Below are 17963 nucleotides of genomic sequence, written 5' to 3' on the forward strand. Positions count from 1 at the left end.
TAAACATCAGGGAACCTCGACATTGCTGCACTCACTGGACAGGGTGTCCAAGGCGTTCAGCCTGACCGGGTTGCCTCCAAACACGTCTCTGCTGATTGTCTGGTTGAAGGCACATGCGACACTCATCGTTGAAGAGAACGTGATACCAGTCCTGAGCGGTCCATTCGGCCCGTTGTTGGACCCATATGTACCGCGCTGCATGGTGTCGTGGTTGCCAAGATGGACCTCACCATGGACGTCCGGAGTAAAGTTACGCATCATGCAACCTATTGCGCACTGTTTAACTCGTAACACGACGTCCTGTGGATGCACACAATGCATTATTCACCATGGTGGCGTTGCTGCCAGGGTACCTCCGAGCCATAATCCTTAGGTAGCGTTCATCCACTGCCGAATTAGCCCTAGGACAGCCTGAGCGAGGCATGTCATCGACAGTTTCTGTCTGTTTGTGTCTCCTGCATGTCTGAACAACATCGCTTTGGCTTATTTCGAGACGCCTGAACGCTTCCCTTGTTGAGAGACCTTCCTGGTACAAAGTAAGAATGCGGACGTGATCGAACCGCGCTACTGACCGTCTAGGCATGGTTGAGCTACAGCCAACACGAGCCGTGTACCTCGTTCCTTGTGGAATGACTAGAACTGATCGGGTGTCGGACCTCGAAACATTGCGGTGAACGCACATTCGAAGCTTGTATTCATCATCGCCATACTGGCGTATCACATCTTTGGGCACGTTAGTGACGTCTCTAAACAGTCCAAGGAACTGTGTCTGTAATACAGTATCCACAGTCAACAACTATCTTCAGTTGTTCTGGGAACTGGTGTGATGCAATACTTTTTTTGATGTGTGCTCTTCTTAGTACATAGGACAAACAGGATGTAGCTTTACAACCGGATATAATGAACATCTTTTAAGAAAAGTGGCACTAGCACCCAAAATTCGTATTTTGCCGACCACCTTCTGATTACAGATCACGCGCCTATAGCTATTCACGATGTCAACATTTTGCACACCGAGAAGAAAGGGCGTAGATTAGATATTCTCGAAGACTTACAAATTTTTAAACATCTTTCTCGAAATGATAGCCTCTACAAAAAAAAAGTTCTGTGGTAAACAGTCCATATCAACCACTATATTCACTGTTCATGCATCCAAATTGCTGAGAAGGGTAATATACAGAATAGTGCAAACGAAAACGGAAGATTTGTTAGACGACAATCAGTCCGTATTTCAGAAAGGTGAAGGTACCGGGTTGGCAGCTGTTTGATGATGGAACCAGGACTTAAAAAAAATCGAGAAACGTTCATAACAAATTATCGGCCCAGAAGAAGCATTCCACAAAGAAAAAATATTGCGAAAAGTTTTACATTCCGAGAGAAGTAGGAGTAATCTATTTGGGAAATATGGGAAATACACAATGTGTACAATAACCAAGAGGAAAGGATAAGAAGGAAAGACCAAAAACAAACTGCTAGGATTAAAGAGGGCATACGACAGGGATATAGTCTTTTGTTCCTATTGTTCATCAGTACATGAAACAAACAATGACGGATGTAAAGCAAAATTTCAAAAGAGGTTTAAAAATTCAGGGGGAAATGTTATCATATATGAGATTGGCTGATGACATTAATATCCTCAGTAAAAGCTAAGAAGGATTAAAGTACGAATACTTGCTGAATGAAATGATCCGTGATTATAGAATATCGATTCAAAGTAAAACTGAAGAAAGACGAAAGTAATGAGGAGCATAAAATATGAGATACGGGAGAAATTTAACATAAAAAATTGATGACCACGGTGACCATGGAGTAGACGAAGTGAAATAAATATTGTCAGAAGACGCAAGGAGGACATAAAAAACAGACTGCCACAAGCAAAGAGGCCGTTCGTGAAAAAAGTAAATCTACTAGTATCTAATAGAGGTTAAGCTAAAGTTTCAGGTTCTGGCCCTGGTGGGCAAATCGGGTCCAGCCGATCGGCGTGTCATCCTCCACCAAACGCATCATTGGATGCGGTATGGAGTATGTGGTCATCACATTGTCGTTTCGGTCGTTGAAGGATTTCTTTACCTTGGGACAGCTACTAATCGGTCAAGTAGCCTTTCAAATGGTTCAAATGGCTCTGAGCACTATGGGACTCAACTGCTGTGGTCAGAAGTCCCCTAGAACTTAGAACTACTTAAACCTAACTAACCTAAGGACATCACACACATCCATGCCCGAGGCAGGATTCGAACCTGCGACCGTAGCGGTCGTGCGGTTCCACACTGTAGCGCCTTTAACCGCTCGGCCACTCCGGCCGGCAGTAGCCTTTCAGTTCGCCTCACGAGGTTACATCAATATTGATGCCCTGCAAGATATCATAATTCGGAGGAAAAGCATTATCTTTTTCATTTCATCACTAGTCGGATCGATAGTAATAAAAGATTTTCGGAAACCGAGGAAGTTCATTATACTTGCCTGTTAACAGCCCGTAATAAGTTTCATATTATCTATCAGTTTGCTAAGATCATACGTAGTGCAATTTGTTTCTCAGAATTTTGTTGATACTTCTAGAAAGTGATGTTAATAGTCGTGCACATTGTTTCTGAGTATCTTCTACAAAACTAGAAGAATCGTTAGTAATCTAAATTCGTAGCCGCTGTTTTCTGTACATTTTTTAGTATCAACTTTATAAAGATAACGTTTGATAGCAATAATCAATCATTGACCACATTTTAATTATATTCTGAAAATACCTATCACTTCTGGCAGTTCTCCAGATTGGCCTGTTATGACTTAGAAGTCATGAGTGATGCCGTTTGAGAACACAGGCAGCCTGAATTGCATATACACCGCCGAATTTAAACTCACACTCTCAGTTACTCCGTCATCGCCAGTTGCTGGTGACGAAGAGATGCTACACCCATCATCCACCTGAGATGAATCCACACTACTACCATCAGACTCTGCCATCAGTAACTACAGGCTATAGCTTATGCCATGGGATCTGCCCAGCCAGCACTACCTGAGCAGGGTGAACACCAACACTCTGTGTGGACATACGCTGTCGCCGGCCACCATCACCCAGTGCTGGCACTCGACACCAAAATCATCCATGCTGGAGATCAAATGGTACAAATGGCTCTGAGCACTATGGGATTCAACATCTGAGGTCATCAGTCCCTAGAACTTAGAACTACTTAAACCTAAGTAACCTAAGAACATCACACACGTCCATGCCCGAGGCAGGATTCGAATCTGCAGTTCCAGACTGAAGCGCCTAGAACCGCTCGGCCACACCGGCCGGCTGCTGGAGATCGCGGACTGATTCCTCCTCACCACTACATGTCGATCCGAGCACTGGGGCACTTCTGTCCATGTGATTTCTGTCCATCACAAGGCACCCCTATGTCAGCGCCTATTGCTGCCACAATGGAGCCAACACCTTGCCGACAGCCATAATTTCCGAGAGCAGACGCTGCTCGCCATGGACTACTTGATGTCCGCATGGAATTTTTGTATTTCTTTTTCAAAATTTAAACTTCATGTAAATTTTTGTTAAACGGTTTGGGAAAGCTGCCATAAAGAATAGAAAAGAGGGATAAACAGCAAACAATGATAACCAAGTAACAGAAAATAAAACGAGAGACAAAAACAAAACAAGATCAATTATGACCTGCCTCCACGTGGCGGGTCACGGGCAACGGTGCAATCGGATGCGGGAACTGGTGTGGAGGTTCAGCCAGATCAGCGCCCATATACCGATCGAAGCGGCTAAGTGGTCAATAAAGACTCACCTTAAGCAATTAGGCGGTGGGTCGTAAAATCTGAGCGGCAAGCGAAAAAAGAAAAGTGTCCTCTTGGTTCACCAGTCTTGGCTGCTTGCATCATGGGGCCTCTGACCGCCTATTCAGGTCCATCTTCGCTGGTCATTTTGTACACCCCGACCCAGAGCTCTACAGTTTATGTACAGACACGAGACTATTCTCGTGTGTACACTCATTATTATTGTATTTACTGATCGCATACAATCTGATGACAGAACGAGTACATACTGGCATCGAGTCAAAGATAGCAGTAGTTGTCCATATATTTTGTGGATGCTAAAACAGTGCCCGGTATCACTGTAACTCGTACTGACGAATAATTAAATCCACTCTTGTGTTTTACTGCTGATTCCCCTCATGTTTAACTAAATTCTGAAACTTTTCTGGTTTCTTTTCTGGTCAATTATTTAAAGAATATTCCGTTTAGGTTACAGTATTGGTAGATGTGAGTGGCTGTGAAATTCGCCATTAGTGGTCCGCCCGCCAATCGACTGAAGTTGGAACGTGTGGGTCGGCCGCCCAAAGCTATCTGCTGCCGCCATCAGCTTTGTAGCGCGTCGAACAACGGGCAGCCACTTGGGCGCCAGGAGTACCTGCGACAAAGTGCTTCCCAGCTGCTGACGACCCAGAGAGATAACTTTATGCTGGCTGACCTCCTGTTGCGAAAAGAAAAAGTAGGCTCAGGAACTCGACACATGCGAAGTAGGCTTTCCCTGTCGCGATAACAACTGGATTTTTAGACAGCTAAAGTAACTATCCCGAGTCCCCATCAAAGCAAGCATCCGATAAATTGTACCAGAAGCGCCGCAAAAATTTCCGGACGACCTGGACATCCAATTTTATTTCACTGAGGTAGCGTTGTGCTTCATGATGTCACACGTTCCCTTCATTGGTTCATAATGACGATCGGAAATAGCGTTTTCTAATTAGACACCATCAGTTCTGCCTGGTTAAATTAAAATGAGAATTTTGTCACATAATCACAAATTGCATTTTTTTCCTGTGTAAGTTAATAAAAACGAAATCTGCATTTTTTGCTATCCATAAACTCGGAAGCGTGTCCTACACTGATGTGACAAAAGTCATGGGATACCTTGTAGCATCGTGTCAGACCGCCTATTGCCCAGCGTAGCGCAGCAAATCGACCTGGCATAGACTCAACAAGTCGCTGGAAGTCCTCTGCGGAAATAATATGCCATTCTGCCTTTATACCCCCATAACTGCGAAAGTCTTACCAGTGAAGGATTTTGTGCACGAACTGACCTTTCGATTATGATGTGAAGGTCGATAGCAGCATGTCATGACCTCACACAAATGCAGGATGCTTTTCGATCGGTACCCCTGGGATTTGCAGTGGGATGATAGAGGCTAACACGAGTGGGATGGTTGTAGGAATCTGGAAATTTCTATAATAATTAGTATTGGAGTACCTTAGTGAATAGATCTTACTTAACTTTGTCCTGCTACTGCACTCCAGGAACATAACTAATAAAAACTGGTGTGATCTGCAAATCTCTCTCCGTGCCATACGGCGGCGCTCCAAGCGCCAGCGAGTCCACAGAGGTTGCAAGTGCTGGAGAGCTATCGATTATCGCAACCTCTAGCGTGGTGCCTAACGTTGACACCACAGATTACGTCTCATAAATACTTGACGGGATTCATGTCGGGTGATCCGGGTCTAAAAACCATTCGCTTGAACTGCCCAGAATATTCTTTAAACCAATCACGAACAATAGGGATCTGGAGATATGGCGTATTGTCTTCCAAAAACATTTCATCGTTGTTTGGAAACATGACGTCCATGAATGGTTGCAAATCGTCTCCAAGCAACCGAACATTCACACAATCCAGTCTATTCCATATAAACATAGACCACATCATTATGGAGCCACCACCAGCTTGCACAGTGATTGTTCACAATTTCGATCCATTGCTGAATGGCATCCGGACTGCATCATCAGCTTTTATCAACTGAAATCGAGACCCATATGACCAGGTCACGTTCTTCCAATCGCCTAGGGTCCAACGGATATAGTCATGAGACCAGGAGAGGTGTTGCAGCTGATGCCTTTCTGTTAGCAAAGGCACTTGCGTCAGTCTTCCGCTGCCGTGGCCTGTTAACGCCAAATTTCGCCACACTATTCTAACGGATACCTACTTCGTGGCTGTTTCAAACAGTGTTTCTTGTCTGTTAACACTGACACATCTACGCAAATTCCGCTGCTTTCGTTTGTTAAGTGAAGGTCATCGGCCAATGCATAGTCCGTTGTGAGAGGTGATGCTTCAAACGTGATATTCTCGTTACGTGCTTGACACTGTGGATCGCAGGATACTGGATTCCGTAATTTCCGAAATGGAATATCCCATGTGTCTAGCTCGATCTAGCATTCCACATACAAAGTCTGTTAATTCTCGTCGTGCGGCCATGATCACGTGGGAAACCTTTGCAGATGAATCGCGTGAGTACAGATGACAGCTCCGCCAATGCACTACCCTTTTATACCTCGTGTACGGGATATTGCCAACATCTGTGAATGTCTATATCACTGTCCTATGACTTTTGTCATCTTACGTGGTGGTGGAAAAACATATTTCTCATCATATTTCCGCAAAATACGACTATATCCGTTCGAAATGCTACCTACGTCAGTCAAAAAGGCCGTGGACTTCGGTTCCATCTCAGAATTATCCTCACTCACCCGGTGCACAATTGGTCGATAGTGCAATGCAAATTTGATCTGTCTTTCAAGAGATCCATTCTGACGGAAGGTGATTTCGAGATGGGCTAACAGCTGAGAAATCGTGTCCAGCTTGAGGTCTCCTCTCGTTGGAATGGTTATAGTGAAAGACAGTTCAGATGTGCGTTTCACTATTGACCAACTGTACACCTTGTGAGTGATGATGATACCGAGATGGCACCAAAGTGAAATATCATGTGAAATGTGTTTTCCGACCACTGTCTAGGATCAAGGTCGTTTCAGGTTCTGTAAAGGATGCTCTTGGTTTGCATAAGGTGTATGTCACAGTATACCTTGCAGCTTTGACATGTTTCGTGTGACGGTGAGAACTGTGCAGGACCGTTGTATTCAGCATAAGCCTCACACACGCACGTAACAGCCTAGAAAATCTGTCATTGCAGAGCATTCCCTTGGCACAACACGGAGCTTCTGGCGTGCACTTCCAACCGTTTATTAAGGATGAAGTTGAAATTAAATTAGCAACTAACCTTATACATAGAGATCGTGGTTTGTGTTTAAATTTTGCATGGAATCCTGCTTCCTCCCTTGTTAAAAAAAGAGGATAGAATTAAGGATACCTCACACTTTGATTATTAACTTCACTATCGATAACTTCTGCTGTGAGATATCTTTGGTCTGTGGTGGCGGCAATGTTTGCTTTGTGTGTGTGTGTGTGTGTGTGTGTGTGTGTGTGTGTGTGTGTGTGTGTGTGTGTGTTATCTTTACAGGGTTCTCCGCAAACCAAGGTTTTAAATTCCCTTGCACGGCGCTTACTTGCTACAGTTAAACCTTGAATATGGCATGTGCTCCTGCAAAAATACCAGAGGTTGTCGACGACGCACCCGGCTGCATTCCCGTAAGTTATGTGAACACTGTATACGCCGGGAGAAACTCTGTTCTCATCAAAGGATGTGTGTTGTCCTGACAGACATGTGTCAGACACGCGAACGACTACTGGTATTAATTTTATAGCAAGAAACAATTGCTACAAACCAATGACCTTACATAACTTTAAAGAACACAACAGTTTAACCCTGCTGTTCTGTTCACTTTTACTTGACATATATACTGTTCGGGTCAATATGACCCGACATATCAAAATGCTTTAGAAACATAAATTTTGGTACAGTTTTAGCTATCGACATTGTTGTTCTATTCCAGTACCTTGTTAGTAATAATAATAATAATAATAATAATAATAATAATGGTAATAATAATAATAATAACAATGCATACAACTTTATTGAGGGATATTTTTCATTTAAATATGCACATAAATTTGAAACAACAGACAGTTTCCATTACAGGCATTCAACTTAGAAAGCACTACAGTTTTTCCATACTTCTATTCTTATTGTTGACAGTTTAGACGTAAGTATTGACATTTTCTAACAACAGACAGTTGTCATTACAGATATTCATCTTAGAGCACACTACAGTACAGAACACACTACAGTTTTTTTATTACATTCCAACATAGAAAGCACTACAACTTTAGAATCCTCTCTTCTTACTGATTGTAGTTTAGGCACAAGTATTCACATAAATTTGAAACAACAGAATTTTCAATACAATCATCTTATAAAATACTACAGTTCTTTTCTTACTGCTTGCACTGTGGACACAAGTAGGTTACATGTTTCTTGCAAATATGTTTACTACATTTTCCACACACCATGTTTGTTTTATTGTCATTACTTGATGGACAGAACTTACAGCGTGCACGTTTTGTAGATTTTCTTGTTGTTACCGATTCTGACACACCACCCACATCATTCGGGTTTTGGATGCTTGTGACCATTCTCAAAGAATCTTCTGTTCTTGGGAAATGCGTTCTTGATGCAATATGTTCTTTTATCAGTGACTTTCCAAGTTCCTCCAAGAATATTCTCCTTCTAGTCAATTTGCTTGCATTCCAATTAGGGTCAACCGAAATCCACAAAACGTATGCATTATAAGCAGAAACATCAAGAATATTGTAGAAAACTATCATTGGCCACCTATTACTTTTTCGTTTGCATGTATATGTACCTAATAACTGATCAAGCGTGTCTACAGCACCTTTGGTTGAATTATAGTCCAAAATCATTTTTGGCTTCTTATCAGCCCTGTCACTGATTTCCGCATCATGGTGGAGAGTGCTCATAAGTACAACATTCTTGTGTCTCTTAGGAATATAATTAACCACAGTAGTGTCATTTGTGAAGTAAAATGAAGAGCTGTGTACCTCCTTGTTGGTCATTTTGTGTGGAAGCTCCGGCTTATTTTTCCGTATAGTTCCCAACATAGTCAATTTCCTTTTCAGAAGCAGCTGCCCCAAATTGTACGACGTAAAAAAGTTGTCACACGTGATATTCTGACCACGTAACTCAGAAGTGAGATCAGATACCACCCTCATTCCCTGATTTCTTTCTGGTGCCGCTCCACTCACCTTTCCTGTATAAATTTGGGCTTTCAGTACGTATGAAGTTTTGCTGTCACACATGGTCCATATTTTGATCCCATATTTTGCCGGTTTACTTGGGATATACTGCTTGAATGGACAGCGACCTCTAAATGCTACTAACTGCTCGTCAACAGTAACATTTTCTCCTGGATTATACAGTTTAGGAAGGACCTCTACCCACTTCTCCCAAATACTACGAATTGCGGCAAGTTTGTCAGTACGTCGTCTTTCCTCTCTAGTAGATTTCTTGTCAAATCGCAGGACACGTGATATCTTACAGAATGTTTCATGAGACATGGTTGCTCGAAATATGTTTCGCCCAGTATCTTTATCCCACAAACTTTTTGTAGACTCCCCATGAGATCGATATACACCCGCTAGGAGTAAGAGTCCTAAGTATGCATGGAAAACAGAACCATCAATATCTGTCCACTGTTCACCATAAACTCGCTGCCCTTCAATATTTGTCATCTCTATTATTTCATTTTGAAGCGCTGTGTGAAATACTGCTTCAAATGAACATTTTACATCAGATATTCTGCTGACTGCATACCTGGTAACTCCTGGGGTACTCTTGATGATGTTCGAAGCTGGTAGGCGACCATGTTGTGCTGGTGGATGCAACTGCCATTCTATATTCCCATTTTTAGAAAGAAAAGTCTCTACACTATTTTGTATGGGCTGTGGACTGTCGTAACTGTCATCGGAACACTCGCTTTCAGATGCATTGCTGATGTGATCTTCAAACTCAGAAAGTGATCCTTCATCTGGTGAGGCATTTACTATTTCTTCCAACTCACGATCATTCAATGGTCTCATCGCCATGGTGTCACAAGTCAAACTGGGCAGAAACAAAGCATTCCAATTATTGAGAACTGCCAATTATTATTTCCTGGGGAAAGCAACAAACAAGCCCATTGTTGTGAACGCATGGAGCTTTAGGTGATTGTTGAGAGTAAGTTGGAATGATGCAGTCACTATTCCCACACAACACAACAAAAATAATTTTCGCCATTTCCAGATTTTAGAAATAAATACGAGTTACACTAAACATATTTGTGTCGGGTCATTATGACCCGAACATTACATATGCAACTATTACAGTTGAAGCCCAAACTTCTTAAACTTTTTTAAAACCTTTTAAAACACATGCTGCTCATCCATTTTCAGACAAAGTCACAAAGTTTCATAAATATATATTGGTATTTACATAATGTAAAATAACGTTCATATTCGTTTCGGGTCATATAGACCCGAACAGAACAGCAGGGTTAATATCTAAGAATAAAAAGTAATCTAAGTCTCCTGCTTGTTAACTTTATGAAGCGACAGCCTCCATTGTCGGAAACAGTGCTGAACATCGTAATTCTGAAGAAGATTATATCACCTAGACATTATTTTTTCTGCGGTTTGGATGATCACCCAAGGAAATGCATAGCTGTTAATATGTAATTATTTACGTTTTTGTGGTTATTTGATTTCTCTTATGAAGAGAATTATTAATATTTCATTTATGTGATTCGCAGGGAAATAATTGCGCTGGTTAGCATTTGGTTTACTGGGAATAAATATTTCTCTTTCATCGGCCGAACAGTAGAAATATAACTAGTATCATTCCAAGGATATGAATCCATAGTGTTATTTAAACAAGACAAATAGTTCTTCTTTTTTTAAATTTGTTTTAAATGAATAACAAATTTTTGTCAAATAATTAAGAAAGTGATCAGCTACCATTTACGCAAATTTCTATATTGAATTTCACAATAATTTACTAACTGAAGTCTTCAAAGTGTGTTCGTGTCACATAATAAGGAAGATGAAATTTCAAATTTAAACAGCTAATCTGGAGTGTGAGAAAGTTTTCTGTTCTTTCTTTTAACTAAAATGCTAACCACAACTAACCGAGAGTCTTTACCTTTTCCTATTTCATTATTTCTTGAACTATGTGTGCAGTCGGAACTTCTTTCAAAATTATGTACGCCACGAAAAGATTCTCACAGTACGAAGTTTAGGTCACAAGAAACAATTTCTCTTATTGTCATTGAACTTCGAATTATTCCTAACCTTGCTATAGCATTTTCATATGGCAGCTAGAGTTCGTTGATGAACGAGATGCCAAAAACAATAAAACACGTTTCTTTTCAAGCGAAGGGAGAAAGTGTAGTGCAGCGCCATAGCTGTAAGATATGACTTACTTTAAAATAACAGCACAGGGTGTTATGCCTTGGCAACACTGTATGCCAGCAGTGCATGTAAGTTGCACAACTAGTTTTACGCAGTTCTACGGCCAAGCCGAAAGATAACTAAATGTGTTTTAAATCATTTACGGCAAAAGCAGGAATAACTCTGCATTGTCTTTGTAAAAAACGTATTTGAAAATATGAATAGATGTTTTTAAAAAAATTGTGCACATATTACTACAGTCTGGAAAGCGTTAAGGATGGATGGTGATGAAGTTCTGTCACTTAACTACACATAACATTCATTATATTGTACAGGCGAGGAGAGATATAGTTCTTTTAACACCCGCTGAAGGCAGATTACCAAGTTAGGACTGATACAGGAAATAAAGAATATCGCACGAGGAGCAGCGTGCTTCGTTACAGATTCATATAGCGAGATCCACGTGCGAAAGCGTTATGGATGTATTCATGTAACTTCAGTAGTGTACATAGGAAGTAACAGTGGTACACAAACTACGTTCTGTCACACACCGCGGGCTGCCTTGTGCGGTATAGGGAGAACTGTTGCCTCACCATCAAGTACACAGCAGACGCCCATTAATAAATCTTCGTGTCATAATTTTGACGCTGCAGGATAGTTAATTCTACAAACTGTAAACAAATCTGATGGCAGCTAGTTCTGTAGGGAGAATGCTAAAATACTTTCACCTTGTTCCAAAACATGCTCAACAGTGCGTGATTTATCACCATTCATATCAGAAGGTCTTAAGAAATTGGAACCAAGATACAGCTTACCAATGATCATTGTAGCTGAAAACACTGTCCTCATCAACCCCCCCCCCCCCTAGACACTCTTTTTGAGCCCTCAGTCTTCTAACTTGTTTGCACCCTACATCCTCAATTACTTGTTGTACGTATTGCAATCTCTGTATTTATCTACAGATTTTATACTCTACAGGTCCCTCTAGTACCACTGGAGAAATTCCATGATGTTTTAATAGAAGGCATATCATCCTGTCCCTTCTTCTCGTCATGTTTCCCACATGTACGTTTGTTCGCCGAGTCTGCGGAGAACCCTCTCATTCATTTGTCTGCGTCACGTCTGCTGCGCAGCAAGCCACGTTAATTTAAGTATTAACTGTATTTTTCTTACTTGTCACTTCTTCTTCCATATGTTTTTGCTTTTAGGAAGCTTTAATTATCGAGTACTAGTAATAGTGTTCCATAGATTTCGTGTTTGTTTTGAATACAGTCAGAGAGAGTCCCTTTAGTCACCCATATGCCAGTAGTGTCAGTGTCGTCGTTACTGCCGTCTGCTTCACGTCTGCTGCGCAGCAAGCCACATTAATTTAAGTATTAACTGTATTTTTCTTACTTGTCATTTCTTCTTCCGTGTTTTTTTGCTTTTAGGAAGCTTTAATTGTCGAGTGCTAGTAATAGTGTTCCATAGATTTTGTGCTTGTTTTGAATACAGTCAGAGAGAGTCTCTTTAGTCAGCCAAAGTGCCAGTAGCGCTAGTGTTTGTTTTGAATACAGTCCGGACACAGGTAGTGCAATTTTCATTGTTTACTGCTAGAAGTGTCTAGTAACCACAGTTTAGACAACTATCAGGCGCCTTTAGTGAATTAGCAGTCTAGTTAAAAGTTGATTAACTCTCTACAGTAAATTGATTTCTTAGGATGGATAGGATGTGTGACTGCTGTGTACGGACGCAAGAGGAGCTGGCCACTGTTCGCGAACAGCTGAACATGTTGATGGCCGCGGTCAGCCGTCTTCAGGCTGCTGCCTCGGAGTGTAGCGGCAGTGGGAGTCTGGTGCGTCGCATGGTACACCCCAGGTGTTACATGCTTCACCCACTGTCGCTGCTGTTGAGGCATCTTCGCGGGTACCGGGCGCGGTTGGACCGCCCTCTCCCCAAGGGGAGTGGCGGGTTCAGCGGCCTTCGCGGCGCACGAGGCGGAGGGTCAATGTGGAGGCGGGCCATGTGGCATCGCCCGTTCTGCCTGTGAGTGGACATGTGGCCGCTCCTTCAGCAAGGTCAGAGCAGGCACACGGGGGGAGGGGTTTATTAGTGATTGGGTGCTCCAATGTTAGGCCGGTGATGGAACCCCTTAGCGAAATAGCGGAAAGGTCAGGGTAGGAGGCCAGTGTTCACTCGGTCTGCTTGTCGGAGGGGTCTCATCCGAGACGTGGAGGAGGCCCTGCCGGCGGCGATAGAGAGCACTGGGTGAACCCGACTGCAAATTGTTGCTCATGTCGGCACCAATGACTTCTGCCGTCTGGGTTCAGAGGTCATACTCAGTTCATACAGGTGGTTGGCGGACTTCATGAAGGCGGAAAGCCTCGCTCGCAGGGTGGAATCTGAGCTAACTATTTGTAGTATCGTTCCCAGAACCGATCGCGGTTCTCTGGTTTGGAGCCGAGTGGAAGGCTTAAACCAGAGGCTCAGACGATTCTGCGGAGATCTGGGGTGCAAATTTCTTGACCTCCTCTGTTGTTGTTGTGGTCTTCAGTCCTGAGACTGGTTTGATTCAGCTCTCCATGCTGCTCTATTCTGTGCAAGCTTCTTCATCTCCCAGTACCTACTGCAACCTACATCCTTCTGAATCTGCTTAGTGTATTCATCTCTTGGTCTCCCTCTACGATTTTTAACCTCCACGCTGCCCTCCAATACTAAATTGGTGATCCCTTGATGCCTCAGAACATGTCCTACCAACCGATCCCTTCTTCTAGTCAAGTTGTGCCACAAACTTCTCTTCTCCCCAATCCTATTCAGTACTTCCTCATTAGTTATGTGATCTACCCATCTAATCTTCAGCATTCTTCTGTAGCACCACATTTCGAAAGCTTCTATTCTCTTCTTGTCCAAACTATTTATCGTCCATGTTTCACTTCCATTAATGGCTACACTCCATACAAATACTTTCAGAAATGACTTCCTGACACTTAAATCTATACTCGATGTTAGCAAATTTCTCTTCTTCTGAAACGCCTTCCTTGCCATTGCCAGTCTCCATTTTATATCCTCTCTACTCCGACCATCATCAGTTATTTTGCTCCCCAAATAGCAAAACTCCTTTACTACTTTAAGTGTCTCATTTCCTAATCTAATTCCCTCAGCATCGACCGAGTTCATTCGACTAAATTCCATTAGCCTCGTTTTGCTTTTGTTGATGTTCATCTTATATCCTCCTTTCAAGACACTATCCATTCCGTTCAACTGCTCTTCCAAGTCCTTTGCTGTCTCTGACAGAATTACGATGTCATCGGCGAACCTCAAAGATTTTATTTCTTCTCCATCGATTTTAATACCTTCTCCGAAATTTTCTTTTGTTTGCTTTACTGCTTGCTCAATATACAGATTGAATAACATCGGGGAGAGACTACAACCCTGTCTCACTCCCTTCCCAACCACTGCCTCCCTTTCATGTCCCTCGACCCTTATAACTGCCATCTGGTTTCTGTACAAATTGTAAATAGCCTTTCGCTCCCTGTATTTTACCCCTGCCACCTTCAGAATTAGAAAGAGAGTATTCCAGTCCACATTGTCAAAAGCTTTCTCTAAGTCTACAAATGCTAGAAACGTAGGTTTGCCCTTCCTTAATCTAGCTTTTAAGGTAAGTCGTAGGGTCAGTATTGCCTGACGTGTTCCAACATTTCTACGGAATCCAAACTGATCTTCCCCGAGGTCGGCTTCTACTAGTTTTTCCATTCGTCTGTAAAGAATTCGAGTTAGTAGTTTGCAGCTGTGACTTATTAAACTGACAGTTCAGTAATTTTCACATCTGTCAACACCTGCTTTCTTTGGGATTGGAATTATTATATTCTTCTTGAAGTCTGAGGGTATTTCGCCTGTTTCATACATCTTGCTTACCAGATGGTAGAGTTTTGTCAGGACTGGCTCTCCCAAGGCCGTCAGTAGTTCCAATGGAACGTTGTCCACTCCGGGGGCCTTGTTTCGACTCAGGTCTTTCAGTGCTCTGTCAAACTCTTCACGCAGTATCGTATCTCCCATTTCATCTTCATCTACATCCTCTTCCATTTCCATAATATTGTCCTCTAGTACATCGCCCTTGTACAGACCCTCTATATATTCCTTCCACCTTTCTGATTTCCCTTCTTTGCTTAGAACTGGGTTTCCATCTGAGCTCTTGATGTTCATACAAGTGGTTGTCTTATCTCCAAAGGTCTCTTTAATTTTCCTGTAGGCAGTATCTATCTTACCCCTAGTGAGATAAGCGTCTACATCCTTGCATTTGTCCTCTGGCCATCCCTGCTTAGCCATTTTGCACTTCCTGTCGATCTCATTTTTGAGACGTTTGTATTCCTTTTTGCCTGCTTCATTTACTGCATTTTTATATTTTCTCCTTTCATCACTTAAATTCAATATTTCTTCTGTTACCCAAGGTTTTCTACTAGCCCTCGTCTTTTTACCTACTTGATCGTCTGCTGCCTTCACTACTTCATCCCTCAAGGCTACCCATTCTTCTTCTACTGTATTTCTTTCCCCCATTCCTGTCAATTGTTCCCTTATGCTCTCCCTGAAACTCTGTACAACCTCTGGTTTAGTCAGTTTATCTAGGTCCCATCTCCTTAAATTCCCACCTTTCCGCAGTTTCTTCAGTTTTAATCTACAGATCATAACCAATAGATTGTGATCAGAGTCCACATCTGTCCCTGGAAATGTCTTACAATTAAAAACGTAGTACCTAAATCTCTGTCTTACCATTATATAATCTATCTGAAACCTTTCAGTATTTCCAGGCTTCTTCCATGTATACAGCCTTCTTTTATGATTCTTGAACCAAGTGTTAGCTATGATTAAGTTGTGCTCTGTGCAAAATTCTACCAGGCGGCTTCCTCTTTCGTTTCTTAGCCCCAATCCAAATTCACCTACTACGTTTCCTTCTCTCCCTTTTCCTAATACCGAATTCCAGTCGCCCATGACTATTAAATTTTCGTCACCCTTCACTATCTGAATAATTTCTTTTATTTCATCACACATTTCTTCAATATCTTCCTCATCTCCAGAGCTAGTTGACATATAAACTTGTACTACTGTTGTAGGTGTGGACTTCGTATCTATCTTGGCCACAATAATGCGTTCACTATGCTGTTTGTAGTAGCTTACCCGCATTCCTATTTTCCTATTCATTATTAAACCTACTCCTGCATAACCCCTATTTGATTTTGTGTTTATAGCCCTGTAGTCACCTGACCAGAAGTCTTGTTCCTGCTGTCACCGAACTTCACTAATTCCCACTATATGTAACTTTAACCTATCCATTTCCATTTTTAAATTTTCTAACCTACCTGCCCGATTAAGCGATCTGACATTCCACGCTCCGATCCGTAGAACGCCAGTTTTCTTTCTCCTGATAACGACATCCTCCTGAGTAGTCCCCGCCCGGAGACCCGAATGGGGGACTATTTTACTTCCGGAATATTTTACCCAAGAGGACGCCATCATCATTTAATCATACAGTAAAGCTGCATGCACTCGGGAAAAATTACGGCCGTAGTTTCCTCTTGCTTTCAGCCGTTCGCAGTACCAGCACAGCAAGGCCGTTTTGGTTATAGTTACAAGGCCAGATCAGTCAATCATCCATACTGTTGCCCTTGCAACTACAAGGCCAGATCAGTCAATCATCCATACTGTTGCCCTTGCAACTACTGAAAAGGCTGCTGCCCCTCTTCAGAAACCACACGTTTGTCTGGCCTCTCAACAAATACCCCCCCCCCCCCCCCCCCGTTGTGGTTACACCTACGGTACGGCTATCTGTGTCGCTGAGGCGCACGCAAGCCTCCCCACCAACGGAAAGGTCCATGGTTCATGGGGGGGGGGGGGGGGGCGACCTCCGCTATCGGGTGGAGAAATGTCGGTTCCACTTGAATAGGTCAGGCGGGCACTACGCGCAGGAAGCGGCTACAAGGGTAGCGGAGTACGTGTGGAGTGCCCATGTGGGTATTTTAGGTTAGAGAATTCCCTCCCGAGGCCTGTCAAGACGCCTCCTGAGACGCGGCAAGGTAGGAGTAGGCAAAATGCAACAGGGAATAACAATATTAATGTGCTAATAGTAATCTGCAGGAGAGTCTGTAGAAAGGTCCCAGAACTGCTCTCATTAATAAACGGTCACAGTGCCCACTTAGTACTAGGGACAGAAAGTTGGCTGAAACCAGATGTAACCAGTAATGAAATTCTAAACTCAGATTGGAATGTATACCACAGAGACAGGCTGGACAGTGAAGGGGGAGGCGTGTTTATAGCGACAAGAAGTGCAATAGTATCGAAGTAAATTGACGGAGATCCGAAATGTGAAATAATTTGGTTGAAGGTCACGGATAAAGCAGGCTCAGACTCTATAGGGCCCCTGGCTCAGCAGCTGTTGTGGCTGAGCACCTGAAGGATAATTTGGAAAATATTTCGAGTACCGACTCGTGGTAATAACATATTAGATCTTCTGGTGACAAACAGATCCGAACTATTTGAAACAGTTAACACAGAACAGGGAATCATCGATCATAAAGCGGTTACTGCATCGATGGTTCAAATGGTTCAAATGGCTCTGAGCACTATGGGACTTAACATCTATGGTCATCAGTCCCCTAGAACTTAGAACTACTTAAACCTAACTAACCTAAGGACATCACACAACTCCCAGTCATTACGAGGCGGAGAAAATCCCTAACCCCGCCGGGAATCGAACCCGGGAACCCTGCATCGATGATTTCAGCCGTAAATAGAAATATTGAAAAAGGTAGGAAGATTTTTCTGTTTAGCAAAAGT

The sequence above is a fragment of the Schistocerca americana genome, chromosome 4, assembly GCF_021461395.2.
Source record: "Schistocerca americana isolate TAMUIC-IGC-003095 chromosome 4, iqSchAmer2.1, whole genome shotgun sequence".
Lineage (NCBI taxonomy): Eukaryota > Metazoa > Arthropoda > Insecta > Orthoptera > Acrididae > Schistocerca > Schistocerca americana.